The sequence below is a fragment of the Somniosus microcephalus genome, chromosome 7, assembly GCF_052327205.1.
Source record: "Somniosus microcephalus isolate GS21.2 chromosome 7, FLI_Smic_1.0, whole genome shotgun sequence".
Classification (NCBI taxonomy): domain Eukaryota; kingdom Metazoa; phylum Chordata; class Chondrichthyes; order Squaliformes; family Somniosidae; genus Somniosus; species Somniosus microcephalus.
Window position 1 is genome coordinate 33,467,246 of NC_140993.1, and position 13,390 is coordinate 33,480,635.

The window sequence follows — 13,390 nt, forward strand, 5'->3', positions numbered from 1 at the left end:
CTCCGTCGGGGAAGCGCTCATTCCAAGTGGGGAGAGGGTATTCCAAGGAGGTCCCACAGTTGATAGATAGAAGCTGCAGCACCTCTGACTTCGGTAGGCCTGCTAAAAGTGCTGAAGACCCAGCAAAACCGCCTCCGGCAAAATTGCACGGAGGCGGGTTGGAGGCGGGTTCCGAACCCGCACTCATTTTTTTGCGATTTTCCTGCCTATCCCGCCTCCAAACCCGCCTCCTCGGGGCTGGGAAAATCGCCACCCACATTTCCAATAATGCAGCACTCCTTCAGTAATGCACTGGCGTGTTAGCCTAGATTATGCACTCTAGTCTGCTGTGGGCTTGAATTTAGAATTGCGGGTATTGTATATAATTATGGTATATAACACATTGGCTTGCTGTCTGGGAACCAAAAATGAATCTTTTTGCCTCTGATGTTTCTAATGCTTGCTGTCTCTATTTGATGTTGTTTTGCTAACTCTAGCCCATCTTTCTCCTCGTGTTCCCCTGCTAATCCCTTTTCAGATTTTCCTGCAGACGTATTTGCAAGCACATTATTTAAAACCAGTATTCTTGATGCTACCTGGGGCAAACGCTGCTAGTAAGGGAACTTTTTTTAATTACATAACCAAATTTAACAAAACTTTAAAATACTGTATGCATTTTATGTCAATGCTTGACTTTCTTTCCCTCCGACAGTTCTCCTCTCACTTTACTCCCCATATCCCTGACAGTACATGTGGACCATAGTTCTATTAAAAGGCAGGCCCTCTTGTATCTCAGCCAGTATTCATTCTTCATGGCTAAGCCGAGAGCAAGCTATTTGGGGAGAGACATTGCAGTCAAGTGCCCGATTCCACCTTTAGCTGGCACCTTCTAATAGAAAACATTTTCAGAGCTTTGGAGAAGGAGCAGGGGAGTGGGACTGATCGGATAGCTATTTCAAAGAGCCAGCAAGGGCACGATGGGCTGAATGGTCACTGTTAAGTCTGTGTGTTCTAGTTGTAATTACTAACACAGACTACAAGATTAAGGTTCAACAGGTCTTTACTGGTTGGAGGTCAGGACTATACTTAATACAATATTACTACACAGTGCTTATATACCGGTGGTCACCACCGGTATTACATATACAGCAGCCAGAGAAAGTAGTACATCTCTTAAGGTGGAACAGGCTTAAATTCTCTTAAGGTGGAACAGGTTACATACACCACAATCCTCCCTTTTTAGCTTATCAGTCATATCCCCATTTAACATAACATAATAACATATATAACTTCAGGTATAAACAGTTCAAAGGTTCAGTCTCTCAGGAGGCCTTCTGATTCGGTTTGGATAACGCCTTTCAGTGGTCTCTGATTCCTGTTGCTGAGGTGACTCCTCTAGTTGGTCTCCCATGCATTGGGTGTTATCATCATCAGGTACATTCCCTGCCGAGGTAGATGCTTCAGGTTCATTAACGTCTTCCACAGTTGTCTCTGTCGCAACCATGGGTTCGACCCTTGCTCTCGATTCTACCAGTTGATCCGCATGACGCCTTATCACATTGTTACCAATATCTACTGTGTACATCAGAGGTCCTTGTCTGGCCCGAATTGTTCCGGACTGCCATTTTTCGTTTCCATAGCCCCTTGCCAACACTGGTTGTCCTACGTCGAAACTTCGAGTGGTCTTGTTATTAATATGCCGGAACTGTTTCTTTTCCACTTCCCTCCGCACATTTGGTTTTAACAAGTCCAACCTGGACCGCAACCTCCTGTTATAAAACATCATGGCAGGACTTTGGTTAGTCACTGCATGAGCGGCGTTTCGATATGCCATTAGGAAATTGTCCACCTTGTGCTGTAGCAGAATCTGATCATCGTTCATGGCCTTTATTGCCTTTTTGAATGTTTGGACAAATCTCTCGGCCAACCCGTTTGTCGCCGGATGATATGGGGCAGAGGTATAATGTTTCACCCCATTCTTCTTTAAGAATTTTTGGAATTCTTCCGACACGAACTGTGGTCCGTTGTCCGAACAGATCTGTTCTGGCAATCCGTTCCTTGCGAATATTGTTCTTAACACCGCAATTGTCTTTTCTGAAGTAGTGGTATTCATCTTGATCACTTCTGGCCATTTGGAATGTGCGTCCACTGCAATTAGGAACATGGAGTCCATGAATGGACCAGCAAAGTCAATATGTACGAGTTGCCATGGGGCTGAAGGCCATTCCCATGGGTGTAGTGGTGCGATCGGAGGTGCATTTTGCACTTTTTGGCACCCAGCGCAGCTTTTCGTCAACTCCTCTATCTGTTGGTCAATACCCGGCCACCATACATAAGCCCTAGCAAGACTTTTCATCTTAACTCCCCCCAGATGACCTTCATGCAGTTCTTTTAGAACTCTTTCCCTTAACTTGGGAGAAATAATCACTCTTGTCCCGTACATCAAAGTACCATGGCAGACGGACAGCTGGTCTCGCCTTGCCGAGAATGCCGGTAACAGAGGATCACCACGTGTTGGCCATCCTTTCACTGTCACCTCGTAGACTCTGGACAGTGTCGGGTCGTTCCTGGTTTCTCTTTCAATACTTGCATTGGTGACTGGTAAACACTCGATGATGGTCGAATGAAATAACTCAACAGGGTCAACTTTCGTCGTTTCTTCTTCTTCAGGTAGTGGCAGGCGTGACAGCCCATCAGCATTGCCATGCTGCTTCGTACCTTTGAATTCTATTTGATATTGATGTGCCCCTAGGAAAAGGGACCATCTCTGGAGACGCTGTGCTGTCATCACTGAAACACCCTTCTTAGGGTTAAAAGTGGATACCAACGGCTGATGGTCTGTCAGAAGTGTGAATTTTTGGCCCTGCAGGTAATGATTAAACTTCTTCACTCCCCATACAAGGCTGAGAGCCTCCCTATCGATCTGCGCATAGTTGCGCTCAGCGGAGGTCAATGATCTGGATGCAAACGCGACTGGCCTTTCCGTGCCATTTGGCAACTTGTGTGAGAGTACTGCCCCAATACCATATGGAGAAGCATCACAAGCCAACCGAATAGGCAGTGTCGGGTTGAAGTGAGCCAACACTTCCTCTGAGGTGATCAATTCTTTGCTTTTGCGAAATGCCTTCTTACAGTTTTCGCTCCATTCCCATGGTACCCCCTTCTGTAAAAGAGCGTTTAGCGGGTGCAGTACCATGGATAGATTTGGTAGAAATTTATGGCAATAGTTAATCAATCCTAGAAACGACCTCAACTGAGAGACATTATCCGGAGCGGGAGCCTTTACAACTGCCTTTATCTTGTCATGAGACTTATGAAGCCCCTCCCGGTCAATGACATGACCACAGTACGAGATCCGCTTCTGGAAGAACTCACATTTCTGCCGATTAACTCTAAGTCCATACTCTTTCAGTCTGTTGAGCACCAGTTCCAAGTTTGCGAGGTGTTCTTCATCACCATCACCTGTAATCAGAATATCGTCCAGGTAACATTGTGTGCCTGGAATTCCCTGTAATACCTGCTCCATGGCCCTCTGCCAAATTGCTGGAGCCGATGCCACTCCAAAAACCAGCCTATTGTACTGGTACAAACCTCGATGCGTGTTGATCGTGAGGTATTGGCGTGACTCTTCTTCAACCTCCATCTGCAAGTACGCCTGCGCCAGGTCTATCTTGGTGAAGTGTTTCCCGCCAGACAACGAAGCAAAAATATCCTCAATCCGCGGAAGCGGATACTGCACCGTGTGAAGCACCGGATTAACGGTGATTTTGAAATCTCCACAGGTGCGAACCTTCCCTGGTTCTCCTGGCTTGTTGCTCGAAGGACGTTTCATAACGGGAACAATGGGCGTAGCCCACTCACTCCAATCTACCTTAGACAGTACACCTGAACGTTCTAGCGCTTCCAGTTCTGCTTCTACAGTAGGTCGTATTGCATAGGGTACCGGACTGGCTTTAAAAATTTTTGGGTGTGCATGTTCATCAATCTTGATGTTTGCCGTAATTCCTCTCAGTGTTCCCAATCCCTGCTGGAACACCTCTTTAGCATCATCCAATATTTTGGACAATCGTTTAGGTTTGACATCTGTTTCCCCGGAATCTACCATTAGTGCCTTCAAGGAGTGCCAGTCCATATTCATTTTCCTAATCCACTCCCATCCCAGTAGTGGTGGACCTCCTTCAGGTAGCACATATAAGTCCATTACTTGGCTTTCTTCGCCCTTGTGGACCACTTTTACCTCTATCTTTCCGATGGGGTACACTCTTTGCCCCGTGTATGTTTTCAATATAATCTCCGTATCCCGTAGGGGAATATGTTGGAATAACCTTTTGTAATCTTTCTTATTCATGACCGTCAATGCCGATCCAGTGTCCAATTCCATCTTTACTTGGACTCCTGCTATCTGAAGGGTGACCCAAATTGTCTGGAGATCTGCATCCTTACCAACGTTGTGTACTCTTAAGCTACCCAGTTCATTACTGCTAGTGTCTGAATCTGACTTCTGTTTGGTCGAACTGTTCTTTGTCACCTTGTGTACCTTTATGTATTTTCCTTGCGGTGACTTTTTGTTGCTGGTCTTCTTTCCTGACCGGCATACTTTAGCTATGTGGCCAAGCCTGCCACACGTTCTGCATTCTTGGTTTTTAAACCAACACTGGTTCTGATCGTGCGTTGTCTTTCCACAACGATAACATTTTACAGTACTCAAACCCAATTTATTTGTACTGAGTTCCGGTGACCGTAGCTGCATTACTGCCGCGCAGTCGCTTTTGTGTATCTTCTTTTAATAAACCACACACAAATTTATCTCGTAGCGCCTCTGTCAGTCTCGTTCCAAACTGACAGTACTTTGCTAGCTTACGCAATTCCATTAAATATTCAGCATTGCTTTCATCCTTCAGCTGCCTTCTGCTGTAAAATTTAAATCGTTCCGCTAGCATCAGCGGCGTGGGGTTTAGATGATTTTTCAGGACAGTAACAATCTCCTCGAACGTCTTATCCGCCGGTTCATCTGGTGATAAAAGGTGTTTCAATTGCCCGTATGTCTTCGCACCCATTAAGTTTAATAATGTTAGTGCTTTCTCTTCATCTGGGATTTTATTTGCTTTACAATAATTTTGTATGCGTTCTACATACATGGCCCAATCTTCGATGTCGCTATCAAAGGTATTAATGTTCCCATGTTTAGGCATTGTTGCAATTTAATTTTTATCCAAGATGGCGGCTTCCCGCTCTTGTCTTCGTCCTCCACCTACAAAATGGCGGTTTTCCCGCGCTTGGCGGTCTTCACCCGTCCCCCCGACGCTGTCTCCGCTTCACCGCGGCTCTCGCGCCTTCAGTTGCCCCAGATGCTGCGACTTTTTAGCCCGAATGCGGCCCGGCCCTTATCATCAGCCGCGATCGATGTCCCCGCGCTGCGCCTTTCGGCCCGAATGCGGCCCGGCCCTTATCTCCGGTCGCGATCGATCTCACCGCCCTTATTCCTCCGTCTTCCCTCCCCGTCTGTACAGCCAACGCGGCCGACTTTCTGGTCGCGTCGCTGCCCGGCTTACCCACCACCGAGGTAGAAAGAAGATAGCTGACAGCCGCTGATGGAGGCTTCGAGTTCAGGATGTCTTCTGCACTCTGGTTTCTCAATGTCTGCCGCGCGACGTGTCTTCCAGCAGGGTGATGAGGGTGGAAGCCTCTCTTCGACGTCCGTTCTGTGGACGAAGCCGCCGTGGATATAAACTGCCGCAGGGTAAGAATCGGACTCGTCGCCACTGTTAAGTCTGTGTGTTCTAGTTGTAATTACTAACACAGACTACAAGATTAAGGTTCAACAGGTCTTTACTGGTTGGAGGTCAGGACTATACTAACTACAATATTACTACACAGTGCTTATATACCGGTGGTCACCACCGGTATTACGTATACAGCAGCCAGAGAAAGTAGTACAGCTCTTAAGGTGGAACAGGCTTAAGTTCTCTTAAGGTGGAACAAGTTACATACACCACAGTCACCTTCTGTGCTGTATAATCCTATGATTCTAATAGGTGTCAGTGGGTAGCAATCTTGAGTGGGAACCCTGACTGATTTTTCTTTCCCTAGCCAGGGGCCACTGCGGCCAAATCAGATCAGCCAACTTAAGAACCAGGAATCATCTAGGACCTTCTTGCGTGGCTCAGTGTCATGCCACACAGCGCCCATGAGAAAGTTTGTTATTTAAATCGGCACTACTATATATTTACTGAACTTAATGAAGGTTGAAATTAAATGTTTAACGAGCGTACCTACATTTTGAATAATTATAATCAAGAAATTCATTTCAACACACAGAAAATATGAAATGTAAAAGTGCAGCGAGAAAGCTAGTGAGACAAAAGAGATTTAAACACACTCATTTCAAGAGTACTAAATAAAACATTTTTCTTACAGTTTCAGACCATGTTTATTAAATATTCACTCTATTTCTGATTTCCATTTCCTGCGCTCACAATAAGGTGGAAATATTATTCTCGCAAGGAAACTCATTTCATTTGATATCATTGCAATGTGTCATCAGCTTGTGTTTGTTGATTATACTAAAACAATCCATTTTATGGTTTGGAAGTCAAGCTGGGCGCTTTGTAATCAGAATTACTAGGTGCTATGTTGGATAACATTTGAATTGTAAGGAATTTATTATAAAAATAAGTAATATCACTTCCTTCCGTTCACCAGGTTGTAAACGGAGGAGTCAACAACTTTAACCAGAAATTCTGAATTTTTACAGCACAGTAAAGGTGGAGCAAAAGACTTCTCCTCTGAGTTTGCAATTGCGTGATGTGATGATATCATCTGACTTGTAAAAATGTCCAAGGTTTGAAAAGGAAGGCTGGTCATTTCTAGAGATAACCTGTGAACACTTGGAAAGCAGGGAAATCAGGCTATTCCCAATCAAATAGGTTGTACAGTGGGCCATTATAAGGGGGGTGGGGATGGAGGGCAAAATCAAGCTAGGTGGTGCCAGAGGGCTGGAGAATTGCAAATGTTACACCATTGTTCAAAAAAGGGTGTAAGGGATAAACCCAGCAATTACAGGCCTGTCAGTTTATCCTCGGTAGTGGGGAAGATTTTAGAAACGATAATCCGGGACAAAATTAACAGTCACTTGGACAAGTGTGGATTAATTAAGGGAAGCCAGCACAGATTTGTTAAAGGCAAACCGTGTTTAACTAACTTGATCGAATTTTTTGATGAGGTAACAGAGAGGGTTGATGAGGGCAATGCTGTTGACGTGGTGTACATGGACTTCCAAAAGGCGTTTGATAAAGTGCCACATAATAGGCTTGCCAGCAAAGTTTAAGTCCATGAAATAAAAGGGACAGTGGCAGCACGGATACGAAATTGACTAAGTGACAGGAAACAGAGAATAGTGGCGAACGGTTGTTTTTCAGAATGGAGGACGGTACACAGTGGTGTTCCCCAGGCATTGGTACTAGGACCACTGTTTTTCTTGATATATATTAATGACTTGGACTTAGGTGTACAGGGCATTATTTCAAAATTTGTGGATGACACAAAACTTAGAAGTATAGTGAACAGTGAGGAGGATAGTGATAGACTTCAAGAGGACATAGACAGGCTGGTGGAATGGACACACGGCAGATGAAGTTTAACGCAGAAAAGTGCGAAGTGATACATTTTTGGTAGGAAGAACAAGAAGAGGCAACATAAACTAAAGGGTACAATTCTAAAGGGGGTGCAGGAACAGAGAGACCTGGGGGTATATGTACACAAATCGTTGAAGATGGCAGGGCAGGTTGGGAAAGCGGTTAATAAAGCATATGGGATTCTGGGCTTTATAAATAGAGGCATACAGTAACATTTTCATTGGGCCGTGGAGGCGTGATTGGAGGTGTGTGGGGGGTTAAAATCACAAAATCGGGGGGCACGAACCCATCCCGCCTCCATGCCAGTTTCAAAGGAGGCGGATACCCGACCTGTGCTGGGACCCGCCTCCCCGAGGCGGGAAGGGGATTAGTGCCAATTAACTGCCTGTTAACAGGTAGTTAACAGGCAGTTTTTAGCCTAATCCCTATTTTTATTCCTGAAGTGTGAGATTCCCGACGGCTCCAAACCACGCCAAGTTAGCAAGGCGGACCGTCGGGCTGAAGGGCTTGGAGGGTTCGAGATGTCCGGTGTTCAGGTGAGTGATGGGTGCATGAGTACAAAGGTAAGTGTGTTTGGTGTGTGTAAAGTGCTTAAAGAAGTTTAATTACCTTTACTTACCTTTACAGCCTTCCTTCCTTCAGGTCTCGGGAGTCGCTCATCTCACCAGCACAGAAAGCAGAATGGCCGCGAGCTGTCAAAAGTTGCAGCATTCAGTTTTCTGTTCTGGAGCGATCTCTAAATCAGCCTGAGAGGAAGGAATTAACTTAGTGTACAGATTGTCAGTGTTTGACAGCTTCAAAGAGCTGTCAAATGCTGATATTTCATCTGTCAAAAGCTCTTGACAGATGAAATGTCTGTCTGTGATGTCACCTGTTGCTCGGTGGCCCTTAATTGGCCTGCTGAGCCCACCCAGCAGGGCTCAGTAAGGTCAATCAAGTGAAAATCGAGTGGGTTGGCCACAACTCGATGGAGGCGGGACTACAACCCCAAAAGTTGTAGTCCCGCCTCCTACACACCTCCAGTATCAAAATCCAGCCCATAGAGTACAAAAGCAAGGAAGTTATGATGAACCTTTATAAAACACTGGTTCGGCATCAATTGGAGTATTGTGTCCAATTCTGTGCATCGCACTTTAGGAAGGATGTGAAGACCTTAGAGAGGGTGCAGAAAAGATTTATAAGAATGGTTCCAGGGATGAGGGACTTCAGTTACATGGATAGACTGGAGAAGCTGGGTTGTTCTCCTTAGAGCAGAGAAGATTGAGAGGAGATTTGATAAAGGTGTTCAAAACCATGAGGGGTTTAGACAGAGTAGAGAGAGAGAAACTGTTCCCATTGGCGGAAGGGTCAAGAACCAAAGGACACAGATTTAAGGTGATTGGCAGAAGATTCAAAGGTGACATGAGAAAAAACTTTTTTACACAGCGAGTGGTTATGATCTGGAATGCACTGCCTGAAAGGGTGGTGGAGGCAGAGTCAATCACGGCTTTCAAAAGGGAATTAGATAAGCACCTGAAGGAAACAAAATTGCAGGGCTACGGGGAAAGGGCGAGTGAGTGTGACTAGCTGAAGTGCTCTTGCAGAGAGCCGGCATGGGCTCGACGGGCTGAATGGCCTCCTACTGTGCTGTAACCATTCTATGATTCTAGGATGAAGGAAAACCACATACCCTGTGATCTTGCAAATAGTGGGAAGAGGCTCTGGAGATAACAGCAAAGCTTTTGATTGAACAGAGGACAGAGAAGTATAGGATTGATCAGGGTGGGAAAGAAGTCGGCAAGTCCCCCACTCCATTTTAACTGCCCCCCCCCATCTGATTTCCGGCGGGGTGGGGGGGGGGTAGTTAAAATCGGGAGCAATATTGTTCTTGCATTTCTAATTGGAATACACTGCAGCGGGCATGGTGACATGCCAAAAATGGCGCAGCCACTAGCCATTGTACTTTCCATCACTCTATAGACAATTCCAGACACCTTCATTTAAAGCGATGCTTGGTTTTGCCTGCCACGGATTAAACATCTGTACACATATCTAATCTTAATTGGTGAATTACTTCAGGTTTTGCCAAATTCTAGTCGTAAGAAGTTTCACTCACCCAAGACATAATGTTGGACAAGCATTTGAATATTACAGAAAAAGCCGGTGTCAGCATTGTGGCACGAGGTTCGAATTGAGTGCCGTCGCTGTACGTACAGAAGCTGACTCTAGGTTTGTGGATGATATTGTTGAATGGGTCACGTGTATAAGATGATTGATGACCAATGATGGAGCCCTGGATCTCACCAGAGGTGATCGTGTGGAGACGGTAGGAAAATGTGTTCGAGGAGATGAAGTCACTGCATTGGGATGAGTAGGAATGGAAGCAGAGACACAGAGGGAAACCGTGAAGGAGAAGGCGACAGAAGAGAATGGAGAGGCCAACAATGGCGAATGTGACAGAGAAGTTGAAGAAGACAAGGAGAGACAGTAAGCTGCAGCTGTAATCACACAAGACATCATCGGTGGCTTTGACTAGGTGCTATTACCTGGTGGGAAGTAATAAGCTTAAATAAAGGAGACTATGAAGGTATGAGAGCAGAGTTGACTAAAGTGGACTGGGAAAATAGATTAAGGTGTAAGACGGTACATGAGCAGTGGTGTACATTCAAGGAGATATTTCGCAACTTTCAAGAAAAATATATTCCACTGAGGAAAAAGGTGCGTAAAAGAAAAGACAGCCATCCGTGGCTAAGTAAAGTAATAAAGGATAGTATCCGACTGAAAACAAGGGCATATAAAGTAGCCAAATCTAGTGGGAGGATAGAAGATTGGGAAGCATTTAAAAGCCAACAAAGAATAACTAAAAGATTAATTAAGAAAGTGAAGATAGATTATGAAAGTAAACTAGCAAAAAATATAAAAACAGATAGCAAGAGTTTCTACAGTTATATAAAAAGAAAAAGGGTGGCTAAAGTGAATGTTGGTCCCTTAGAGGACGAGACCGGGAAATTAGTAGTGGGGAACATGGAGATGGCAAAAACGCTGAACAAATATTTTGTATCAGTCTTTACAGTAGAGGACACTAAAAATATCTCAACACTGGATAAACAGGGGGGCTATAGGGGGGGGAGGAGCTAAACACGATTAAAATCACTAAGGAGATGGTACTCGGTAAGATAATGGGACTTAAGGCGGAAAAATCCCCATGACCTGATGGCTTACATCCTAGGGTCTTGAGAGAAGTAGCAGTAGGGATTGCGGATGCATTGGTGGTAATTTTCCAAAACTCCCTGGATTCAGGAAAGGTCCCAGCAGATTGGAAAACTGCTAATGTAATGCCCTTATTTAAAAAGGGAAGTAGACAAAAGGCTGGAAACTATAGACCAGTTAGCCTAACAGCTGTAGTTGGTAAAATGTTGGAGTCCATTATTAAGGAAGCAGTAACAGGACATTTGGATAAGCATATTTTAATCGGGCAGAGTCAGCATGGTTTTATGAAGGGGAAGTCATGTTTGACAAATTTGCTCGAAATCTTTGAGGACATAACAAACAGGGTGGATAAAGGGGAACCAGTGGATGTGGTGTATTTGGACTTCCAAAAGGCATTTGACAAGGTGCCACACAAAAGATTACTGCACAAGATAAAAAATCATGGGATTGGGGGTAATATACTGGCATGGGTGGAAGATTGGCTATCTAACAGAAAACAGAGAGTTGGGATAAATAGTTAATTCTTGGGTTGGCAATCAGTAACTAGTGGTGTTCCGCAGGGGTCAGTGCTGGGACCCCAACTTTTACAATCTATATTAACGATTTGGAGGAAGGGACCGAGTGCAACGTATCCAAGTTTGCCGACGATACAAAGATGGGAGGGAAAGCAGTGAGTGAGGAGGACATAAAAAACCTGCAAAAGAACATAGACAGGCTAAGTGAGTGGGCAGAAATTTGGCAGATGGAATATAATGTTGGAAAGTGTGAGGTTATGCACTTTGGCAGAAAAAATCAAAGAGCAAGTTATTATCTAAATGGAGAGAAACTGCAAAGTGCTACAGTACAAAGGGATCTGGGGGTCCTGGTGCATGAAACACAGAAGGTTAGTATGCAGGTACAGCAGGTGATCAGGAAGGCCAATGGAATCTTGGCTTTTATTGCAAGGGGGATGGAGTATTAAAGCAGGGAAGTCTTGCTTCAGTTATACAGGGTACTGGTGAGGCCACACCTGGAATACTGCGTACAGTTTTGGTTTCCATATTTAAGAAAAGATATACTTGCTCTCGAGGCAGTTCAGAGAAGGTTCACTCGGTTGATTCCGGAGATGAGGGGGTTGACTTATGAGGAAAGGTTGAGTAGGTTGGGCCTATACTCATTGGAATTCAGAAGAATGAGAGGCGATCTTATCGAAACATATAAGATTGCGAGGGGGCTTGATCGGGTGGATGCGGGGAGGATGTTTCCACTGATGGGCGAGACTAGAACTAGGGGGCATAATCTTAGAATAAGGGGCTGCCCTTTCAAAACTGAGATGAGGAGAAACTTCTTCACTCAGAGGGTAGTGAATCTATGGAATTTGCTACCTCAGAGAGCTGTGGAAGCTGCGACATTAAATAAAGTTAAAACGGAGATAGGCAGTTTCCTAGCTGATAAGGGAATTAGGGGTTACGGGGAGTGGGCAGGGAAGTGGACGTGAGTCTAGGTTCGGATCAGCCATGATCCTATTGAATGGCGGAGCAGGCCTGAGGGGCCGTATGGCCTACTCCTGCTCCTACTTCTTATGTTCTTATGTTATGTTCTTAATGTTAGTGACAGTACTAGCAGTACACATGTTTCATGTATCTAGGTGCAGCATTTAGCTCATTTATGTCACAAACTTCTCTATGTTGGTTGTGGATATGCCCTTAGTTGAGGGAGTAGCCCTAGTGAATGATTGGAAGAGATACAGAGGATCCACAGTTATGGTTCAGGCTTTTGTCCCAGTTTTTTTGGGAACGAAGGGAATCAAGGAACATGGGGTTAGTGTAGGAAGGTGGAGTTGAGGTAGAAGATCAGCCATGATCTTGTTGAATGGTGGAGCAGGCTCGAAGGGCTGAATGGCCTACTCCTGCTCCTACTTCTTATGTTCTTACGTTCTTATGAAAACAATAGCCTCCATTAGCGGAGAGAGTCTCTTATGAACTGAAACCTGCATCTTATATATGCAGTGCATGGATTAGCATGACCAGTTTTAACAAGTAACCCCTAATTGCAGAATAAGCCCACTAGAGAACAAGTGGGATGTCCACCATGTTCTCTTGTCTCTCTCAAAAGCCAGAATAAATCACACTTAGAGAGTAATGCATATAGGCTAAACTACTTCGTCAAATAATAAACAGAACCCAAATTACACAACAAGATCTTGGGGTAGATTTTCTGATCGGGCCACCATTTGTGTCTTAGTCACACAGTAAGATATTAGCACCCACCTGATAATCAGTGTGTTGACCCTGCCTGACCTGGCCTGACCCTGCCTGATACAGTGGAGCCAACTTCATTTACATACACTGGGTTGCAAATCCCAGTTTATTCATGGCGTTCTGATCTCTTGCCAGAACTGAAGCTGAGTAAACAGAGCTGTGATTTATTCCTGTTATATTCATTTCCTTGCTATAAACAAAGAGACTGAGAGTTTGAGAGATCTCACCTTGTGAGGTGAGGTGTTAATATCTGAGTATTGCTGCTTCTTCTATAACTTTTCCTAAATGAATCAGCAATCAGAGAGTCCAGAATTGTCTATTCAATTATCCATCAATCTGCATGTGTCA